Below are 10,310 nucleotides of genomic sequence, written 5' to 3' on the forward strand. Positions count from 1 at the left end.
GAGATAAATAGTTCATTGGAGGTCATATATACTCTCTCCCTGTGAGACATTCCTGTTGACAATCCACATGGAGCTACACTGATGGAGCCAGGACCTAGTAGGTGAAGGAGCCCCATGGAGCCCCATGCCAGTGCTGAGATGCTTCCACAGCCATTGTACCCGCAAGACTTTGCACCCACTGGCCTGTGATTTTCCTGCATTCGGCATTATTGCATGTGTTGTGTGAGTCTGAAAAGGAATTTATGGACTAGTATCGAACATATGGGCTAATATTGGACTTACGGGCTTTTCTGCACTGGGCTGGAGTGCTTTCTTAATAGACAATTGCTCTTTTTATAAAAAACTCTTTTTTATACACTATGAGTGTCTCTGGATTTGTTTCTGTAGTCAAACCAGACTAACACACCCTATCTGGGAAAAAAGGACATCTAGCATATAATGAAGCCTGAAACCAAATTTCTACTGGAGAATGGATGGAAGGCTGAGTTGTGATATAGGGTGTAAGGAGTCTTCCACTGTTGACATTGTCTGTGCTCATGCTGTTTCCTGACATGGAGCAGTTGCTTCCTAAATTATTTTCACATTGATGGAGCAAACAGTGCTCTTGGACACTTTGTTGTTGTTTTTGTTCTAGCCATTCTTTTGGAATGTTATTTATTAAGTTATTAATTGGGATAATTAGAAATATTGGTTTGTAAAAGTAATCTGGTATGAGATTAATGTTACAACTAAGGTTCAACTTGTATTTTTTTGTGTGTATGTGTGTGGACTAGAAAACAACCTCTTTATTCACTACTTAGAAATTCTTCAAATTTTGTTATTTTATACCTGAGCATTTTCTTATCCCTCAGATAGAGACAACAATGTCATAGAAAAATTGTTTGTGACTAAAATATTGAACCATATGAAACTGTTGATATTTGATAGTTTTTTATTGTTAATATTTAAACTTAACGGACTGTGCATAAAGAAGCCAAGATGCTTATTGAAGGGTAAATGATTCTTCAGCAATCTCTCTCTGGTGTAGACTCCAGGACATAAATCATCTTCAGACCTAGCAGATGCTATTTGCATCCTTCTGTTTACTTATTAAAAGTTCTTTCCAACGGGATGGTCTACATCACAAACTTGCTTTCTCCACTTGGACTATTGTGTGACTGTGTGCTGGATGATTTGTCATGCTACCTGATATCTTGAGAATATTATTAGAATGTTAGGAAACCATGCAGGATATGGGTGCTTGTTTCACTACCTTAACAGTATTGACTGAGTACCAGCCACATGTATTGAGTGATTACAAAACTAATAGACAAAGTTCTTGCTCTTTGGAAAATTATTACTTTTTGTGTTGCGTCTATTAAAGAATAAAAGTGTAGCTTTGATACATGCCTTGAAGTGGAATAGATAATGTGACCATTCGAGATGCTTGAGTTGAGATCGAGGTGATACGGAAGGGTCTTTCTGTGGAAGTGATGGCTCAGTTGAGGTTAGAGCAGCTATTAACCAGATGAAAGGGGACCAACGATGTGATGTGATGCGACAACGTTCAGTTCAGTGCCATGAATATTTATAGAATGTCTACCGTTGCCAGGCACTATGCTTAGAGAAAGTCCCTTAAAGAGACGGACTAACGCAGTGGCTGGCACAACGGGCTCAAGCACAGGAATGAATGTGAAGGGGGCAGAGGACTGGGCAGTGTTTTATTCCATTGTGGATAAGCACTGACTTGAGAGCAACTAACAACAATAGCAAAAACACTTTTAGATGTTCGAAAATAAGAAATGACTAAAACCTGGTCATCTTTACCTTCTACAAATAACTCAATATAAAGATTTTATTGTCTTGTTTTTTAATTAAGACACCCACTCTATGCATTTATTTTGCTTCTATGTAGTCTGAATTTCCTCTGCCATGATTACCTTAGTGAGGCAGGCTTTCTTCAAGAAGTTAAACATCCTTTTTGTCATGGAGCCCAAGCTTAATAAACCAACATACAGAGTCTGCCTTCTAGAGGAAAGGCTGGCAAGGCTATTTCAAGATTTACCATCCACTGGCTGTGATCACACCACGAACCTCATGGCCATTTTACAGTCTGACAATGGCCTACACACAGGGGGTCACTGTGAGTCAGCAGTGAATCAATGGCCACAAGTTGGGAGTTTTATACATGCATTTGCCTACTTGGCTTCCGTGTGAAGTATGACTCAGACCTGGAGTACAAACTCCTGGGGCTACATAAGTAACAGAAATATAAAAATGCATCAAGGGTGTAGACAAAGGAAAGAGGCAGACACGGTGGTAAACCAAAGATTGCAAAACACAAAACAAAAGAACAAAAAAGAGACAGAAATCAAAACAACACAACCCATGATGGATTTTGATGCCACATATTGGGAAGGTCTTCATTTAAGCCCCTTGCCAGAAGTCGGTATTTTCGCCATTCTCTTCAAAGGTGTAGGCCCTTTGATTATTTTTCTGCCTCTGGTTTTAGCGTTACTCTCTGTTCTATAATTTACTGACTCTTGTCTTCCTTGGCTTCAAACTCTGATCTTGGTAGAAAAGTTGCTCTAAAGCTGGTTCTGGGGGTGGAGTGTGGGCACCACCAAGCCCGCTGTCTCAGAACCCCGGCCTGGCCACCAGTCTGCTGGGCTTGCTCTGGCCCGGCCAGACTTCTGCAGGGAGAATGATAGAATGCAACACCTCGCCCTGTGTCTCTGCCCTGCTCTTTGATTGCACTCTCAGTTTTCGCTCTTTGCAGAGGCTCACAAGTTTTCTTTATAAGCTAAGATCAATATTAAGGCTCTCCCATCTTGGCTGAAAATCCAAAACCCTTGAGCTGTTTCTTTGGGACTATTTGTAAGATGCCAAGTGATAGTTCCAGGTTATAAAATAGGGTATTTCCATTATCTCAGTAGGACACTTACAGATTGCACTGTTAAATGACCCTTCCTCCAGTTGATTCTGACGTCAGTGACCCTGCAAAGAGTTTCTGAGGTTTTGTAAATCTTCCAGGGTGCAGACAGCCTCATCTCTCTCTCATAGAATGATTGGTGGTTTGAACCACTCACCTTGCAGCTAGTTGTCCACTTACCTCACAATGCCAGTGGGGCTCATTTCTTAGTTGAGCATGTACAACTAATGTTATACAGATCCTACATACATATTGGCTAACTGCTCAATTATCAGTGCTTTGAGTTTATCAGTTAGGTTATAAAGAAGCATCAAGATTCTTAACAGATTTTAAGCAATTAAATGAGGATCCAAGACCTTAAAGAGCACTATGGAAAATGAACAAAATAATACTCCATATTCACAATCCATAGAAAGTTTTGGGACTTTTCTTTTGAAAATTCAGTGTGTGTGTTTCTTCCACATGCTCCCTTCCTGGGAAGAGCTGCTATCAACCGTGTGGATGGGAACTGTGATTTTTCTCTAAGATTTCTAAATGGATGTGGTAAATACCATTATCCGACTGTCTAGCAAGTTGCTTGTGCTAATTCATTTCCAGATTATTTTGTTTGAAAGAATTTGCATGAGTACCACTTTATCTATTGAAGATGTGTTTCTCTTTACTCTTCTCCACCCATCGGCCTGAGAACATTCTTGACAATATGCTCCCATAACGATCCAGTCCAAGATGTGGTAGTGTTATTTTGGAGCAAGGGCTAATGACTCAGCACCCTGGGTGTCCAAGCTATGGTTAACTGGTGGTCAAGTTAGGAAATCTGTTCCCATTAACGATCCCTTTCTTAGCCCAGAACACCTCACCACTCAACTTTTTTATTCTTTTGATTTGTCACACTGTTAGTCTCTGTTTGGTGTTTTCAGACCAAAAGTAGGAGCAATGACATGCCATGAGAAGTATTGTCCCTGTTGGGTTTCCAGCTTAGCTCAAAACAGGAAACGCAGACCATTTCCTGGAAAAGTCTGCTTTTGTGATATTTCCAACCCAAGAAGTTTGGATCAACCTTGGTTGAGTGTCTGAAATTTTGGCTTTTTACTTACAATAAACGTTCTAATTTCAGAATTTTAGCAGAGTTCCTCCTGATAGGATGAAACCAGCCATATGTAGAGCATGCTGGTACACGAATAACTTTAATATAATTTAAAAATCTAATCTTGAACTTTACATGCTGTCCAAAAATGTGCAAAAGAAAATAATGTGATTGCTAAAATGGAAAGCATAATAATGGGAAGAACCATACTTTTTACAGTTTCAAGGCCTCCCTTAGATATTGTTTATTTAGAATGTATCTTTGCTATAAGGCTTCACTCATTTAGTGAATGTTTGATGAATACATCTACTGTGTTAAATAAACCTCAAGCCAGCAATTCTGGCTTGGGTCAACTAGTCTCACAACTCTTGAAAATAAATCTAAATTATTTTTCACTCTCATGATAAACCTCCTTTTTTTTTTTTCAATATTTAGGAGTCCAAAGGAGTTTAAAGCTGGGACTGCATGTAGATTTTATCCTTATTTCGATCTAATAAATCTATCGATTAGTATAAGAAGCCAGCTAAGGAGACATATCTCTGGTTCCAAGGAAATGGTGTGTCCCTTGTCAATTCATTGTGTTATTTCCCAGCGTTAATGAAGGCCCAAATGAATCTGTCTTTATCTTTTCCATATTGTGTGACTGTGTGGACTGGCCATCATGGATGGCATAGATGCAATTTTCTCTTCTCATTAAGACATTTGGTGTGAACTTACAAACTCTAATTAATGTATTACACTTGCCTTCATAAGGAAAGATTTACTATATTTATCTTTTTTTAACCTTTTCTTTTCACATTAAGACCATTTAGCTCAATAAAGAAAGTGGAAAACAAACAAACAAACAGGCAAAGTTAATAAATAGAGGATAGAGATAGGAGAAGAATGTTTCAGACTAGAGTCTTTCGACTTTCACCTTTATCGAGAAAGGAATTTCACTCAATTATTTGTTGAAGCTTTGAAATGACTGAATAACTCTTTTTATTCCGTGTCTTCTTGCTTCCATTTAGCTGGAATGTACTGGGCAGGATTAGAAATTCTGTTCTTTCAGCTTTTTATGGTTTAGACTAAAAACAAAGTGCCAGGGTTCTTAAAACTAATCTCTCTTTATGAGATTTCCAAGCCTTTGTGCAGATTTAGAAAGTGGAGGCATCTAGGTTTCTAGAGTTTATCAAGCTGTATATTACATACTAAACTTAAAATTTTTACTTATGGTTAGTTGACAAGACAGATCTCCATTTCAAGTCAGCTTCCCTTCCACTCCCTCTTTTGTAAACCTTTCTCCAAAGCAATCAAAACAAAGTAAGAGACCATTAATACCTGTTACAGTGCTGCCTTAGCCAAGCATTTTGCTATTGTGCTTGTATCACATGATATTCATTTCCCTCCTTAATTCTTGGAATAACATCACTCACAATTTAACATCTTACATTTCAGATTTTTAAGCCCTGGTTGAACAATCCTGGATGAGTTAGAAAGTCCTGAAAGTGGATTTATAAAGGAAATGTTGACAGAGCTTGGATTCTCAGAGAGCTGGTGGGTACCATGATTATAATAATGGCTTCCTTTAAATCTCTTCTGTTAAATGTTCCAAACAGTGGAATTTGTAGTTTTCCCTTTGGTCCAGAGATCAAAAACATGAGCCGTTTTACATTTCTAAGGTTGGACAGCATCTGTGTTTCCACAATTTCTGTGGGAAAGCAGCCCACCCTTTCCCAGTTTTATTAAAAACCACCATCTTGGCTAAAATATGTGCCACTACAAGCATTTTCATTACATCTCGTATCTTCTTTTAGGAAGCAGGAGTCTGTCTGCTGCACCCCCCCCCCCCCCAACTGGCTTTCAAAAACTACATATAGTAAATTAAATCCAGTTTTTAAAAATCAAAAATTTAAAGGCTAAGCTTGGGAGAGTGATTGTTTGAATTTAAATTCCATTTCTACCATTTAGTAACTGACTTGGGTATGTTTTATAACTCCCTAATCCTCAGTGAGGAACCCTGGTGGCACAGTGAATCATGTGATGGGTTGATAACTACAAGTACAGCAGTTTAAACTCACCTAATGCTGCATGGGAGAAAGGTGAGGCTGTCTGCTCCCATAAAGATGTATAGCCTTGGTAATACAACGGGGCAGTTCTACGCTGTCCTATGGGGTCCCTGAGTCTAAGTGGACTCAATGGCAGTGAGTTTTTTTGGTTTTGATTTTAAACCCGTTTCCTTATCTGTAAAGTTTGGACATTAATATCTGTCATTTAGGGGCTTTGTCAGGATTAAAGAAGGTACTGAATATGAGATGACTGGCCACAGTAAGACCCTGATATTTATTTTTAACACACAAGTTGGAAATATTTTCTTAGCAGAAATTACTACATGTTTAAATTAATTGTATTTTAGTAAGCGTGATTTAATGTTTCTATTTTAAAATAATATTAACTCAAGCAGATCCATGCACTTGATAACTCTTCACTGAGTCCCTACTACGCATCAGCCGACTAAAGCAGTCTCTTCTTCAAGAATCCCGCTGCTGTTGCACATGTTGTGACTGTCATCCTGAGGTTAGAAAAAGTGGTTTCACCCTGCACACCATGTGGGTCTCCATCGAAAAGGTAACCACTGCCCCACTGGTGCTCCAATACTCAACAATTATGGATTTTACTTGGGAAAGTAATAGACTACAATTCAAGATCAGAAACACTCAGGATATCATTCTTTGGTCTTAGCCCTGCCCTCAGGCACACCTCTCTTTAATCGTTGACCTCTCAGCCATGGTATCCTTGTCCTCTGCCCATGCTGACAAATGCAAAAGGGCCCTCCACTGACCCATAAGCCTCAGTCCAAACACTCATGGCTTTAGCTCTGTGAGTAAGCAAGCCTACTTTTCTGTGTAAGTGCTTGGTGGAAAAGTAAAAAATCCACATAGAAGTGAGTTTTATATGTATGATGTAAACTAGTCAAGATTCACTGTTACGAATATGGATTTCCAGTTGATGCAGTACTATTCACTGAAAATATCATTTCCCACTGTATTATAGTATTACTTTTATCATAAATCGAGAGGCTAAATATCCGCCTATATTAATTTATTATAGCTAACGGTAACTTTTTTTCAAAGTTTGTTCTTCAAGATTGTCTTGGATGTTTTGACCTTTTGCTTTCTAGTTAATAATAATAACAATAATAATAATTAACAACTAGTTCACTTTCTCCAAAACTGCCATTTGGGATTTTGATTTTAATGGATCTGTATATCAATTTGGGGAAAGTTTACAAGGAACCTTGGTAGCACAATGGTTAAAGCATGTGGCTGCTAATCAAAAGGTCAATGGTTGAAATCTACCAATTGCTCTGAGGGAGAAAGATCGCAGTTTGCTTCTGAAAAGATTTATAACCAAGAAAGCCCCATGAGGAAGTTCTACTCTGTCTTACAAGGTCAGTTTGAATCATAATTGACTCAACCATGGTGGGTTTGGTTTGGGGGTGCATCATCTTTATTGTACTGCATTTTCTAAGCTAGAGATACAAGATAGATATGCTTTTATATATTTAAATCTTCTTTATTTTAATATTATTTTCCAGATTTTTTGTTTATAGTTTTTAATGTCTTTTTTTGGTCTCTTCGTGTTATCGTTTTCCTATTGGTTCTATCTCCAACCACACTGTCTGCTTTTCAAATCTAAATTCAACAATTCATTGCAATAGCCACACAGAACTCAGAGACAATATTCAGGATTAAAAGGTTTATGAAGGAAGTTAACAGGTTGTAATGAAGGTGAGAAATAGTCAGGGTACAGTTGTTCATTCAGGACATATTACAAAGTTCTTTCAAGGCTACTAATAAATGCCCCAAACGCATGCCATTCCACTGTAATCCTTAAGTCAAAGGCATTTAGTTCAAGCTCCCTGAAGTAAGTGCCAAGAGGTACCCCATTCCAGTAAATATGTTAGTCCAGGTAGACTAGAGAAACAAATCCAGAGACACTCAAATGTATAAGAGAGGCCTTTATATCAAAGAGCAATTTACATTAAGACAATGTCTCAGCCCAGTCCAGTTCAAGTACCTAAGGATGATATTAGCCCATATATTGATACTAGTCCATAAATTACTCTTTAGACTCATGCAGTCATGCAATGATGCTGAATGCAAGATCACAGACCATTGGGTGGAAAGTCTTGTGGATCCAGTGGTGGTGGAAGCCTTTGAGCACAAGTGTGCATCTCCACGTGGCTTCTCCAGATCCAGGGTTCTGGCTGCAATCAGCATAGCTTCCTGTGGTTTGTCAGCAGAAAACAAAGCAGAGAGAGTCTCCTGCCTCCAGGGAGGAGTACAGAAGTTCCCAGAATCCTCAGGAGAAGACCATGCCTACATGGAGGCCTCATTGGCTATGGTCTGATTGACAGTCTAGACTCTACCCCTTTGTACATTGACAGGAGATTATTTAACTGTCACTGTCTGTGGTAGTTACATATCTGTTGTCAGTTTGAGACTTAAGAGTGAAGGGGTGGAGTTTAGCCTGTCAATCAGGTCGCAGCTTGATGACCTTATTTGGAGGCACTGAGGAGATAAATAACTCCCTGGAGGTGGGACACACACAATCCCTGTGACATGTTCTTGTTGAGAAGACACATGGAGTTACAGTAGAGCCCTGGAGCTGAAGGAGCCACATGGAGACCCCTGCCAGTGCTGAGATGCTTCAACTGCCACTGGATCCACAAGACTTTCCACCCACTGGCCGGTGATCTTCCTGCTTTTGGTGTCATTGCATGTGTTGCGTGAGTCTGAAAAGGTGATTTTAGAGTGGTATCGAATATATGGGCTAATATTGGACTTACGGACTTGAACTGGACTGAGCTGGGATGCTTTCTTAATATACAATTACTCTTTGATACAAAACTCTTTCTTATACACAAATAAGTGTCTATGAATTTGTTTCTCTAATCCACCCAGACTAACACAGTAAGCTACAGCCAGAAGGTGCTCAACTACTTCTCAAGGTGTTACCAAGCCCAGCTCCACCAATTTGGGGTCCAGAGGCTCCCCACTCCATAATCCAGCCTTCTACTGGAAAGCATTCAGCTTTGCTTGCTCAATGGTCTGGAAAGGCACTGTGTCCCATTCTCCAATTCATGGTTCTGCTGCTGCTCCTCTGATGTCATAGCTGATTTTTATTTAGATCAAGGAGGTTCATTACACAGGTTTCTCAGGGGCCACATGACTAACTCCAATCCAGGCTTTTCCTGGTACTAAAATCCTACCTACCCCCCGCCCGCCACAAAACCTCCTGTGTCACCACCACCACTCTTCTCAGAAGGTTGATTTCCTACCTTGTAGGATGGCAGTCCAATGAATCCTGTTAACAATTAATACGGGTGATTTCTATTTGTGTCTTCTCCCACTTTCCTACCCAGACACATGGAGGAAACGGTGGCTTTTGGGGAAATTACAGTGACTTTGGCTAGAAGAGTAACATTAAATATTAAATAATTAACATTAAATATTAAATAAAGAGTAACATGTAACATTAAATACTTCACCACTGCTGTGCTGTTTAATTTCAATCTTTGTATATATTGACCTTGGCTCTTCAAAATTGTTATTAATTACAGCAGTTTAGTGCTGTACTCTTTTGCATTTTTATGTACCTATTAAAACCTTCTTTATATATCAAAGGTGTTTATGTTTTCCTTTCCACAGTCAATGCTCATGGAAGATCAAATGATGCATTGCTTTGGGTTACTCTGCAACACAAGACTTCTTTGAAGTGCTGAAAAGCAAATATATCATGTTGAGGACTAAGGAGTGCCTGGCCCAAGTCGTGGTATATTCAGTCACCTGATATGTACGTGGATGCTGAACATTCAATAGGGAAGACCAAAGAAAAATTGATGTATTTGAATAATGGTGCTGGAGAAGAGTGTTGAAAATACCATGGGCGGTCAAGAGAACAAACAATTCTGCCTTGGAAGAAGTACAGCCAGAATGCTTTTTGGAGGTAAGGATGGCAAGACTTACTCTCATGTGCTTTGTTAATGATATCAGGAGAGTGTATAGGGGCAGTGAAAAAGAGGGAGAGCTGCCCTCTACAAGATGGATTGAAACAGTGACTACAATGATGGGCTTAAAGGTGACAACAATGGGGATGATGATGTAGGACCAGGCAGTGTATCCTTCTGTTGTACATATGATTGCTATGAGTCAGAATTGACTGGACAGCAACTAACTAACCAACTACAACAACATATTTTCCGTCCCAAACCATGTAGTTTTCCATTCTTTTTCTCGACCCATTATTACCCTGGCTAAATACCCAGTACAA

At 39.2% G+C, this 10,310-nt stretch overlaps 1 long non-coding RNA gene across 1 annotated transcript in view; it reads left to right on the forward strand.

Annotated features, from left to right (window-relative positions):
• LOC123522174 overlaps nt 1-6,597 on the forward strand; it is an 8,896-nt gene extending 2,299 nt beyond the window's left edge. Inside the window, exons 2-3 of the long non-coding RNA XR_006680460.1 lie at nt 5,433-5,531; nt 6,439-6,597. This is a non-coding gene — a long non-coding RNA (uncharacterized LOC123522174). The remainder of the gene's footprint in view (nt 1-5,432; nt 5,532-6,438) is intronic.
• The last annotated feature ends 3,713 nt before the right edge of the window (nt 6,598-10,310 follow it).

This window comes from Echinops telfairi, unplaced genomic scaffold (assembly GCF_000313985.2).
Source record: "Echinops telfairi isolate 266 unplaced genomic scaffold, ASM31398v2 ScPeMD7_3533;HRSCAF=4204_0, whole genome shotgun sequence".
NCBI classification, from domain to species: Eukaryota; Metazoa; Chordata; class Mammalia; order Afrosoricida; family Tenrecidae; genus Echinops; species Echinops telfairi.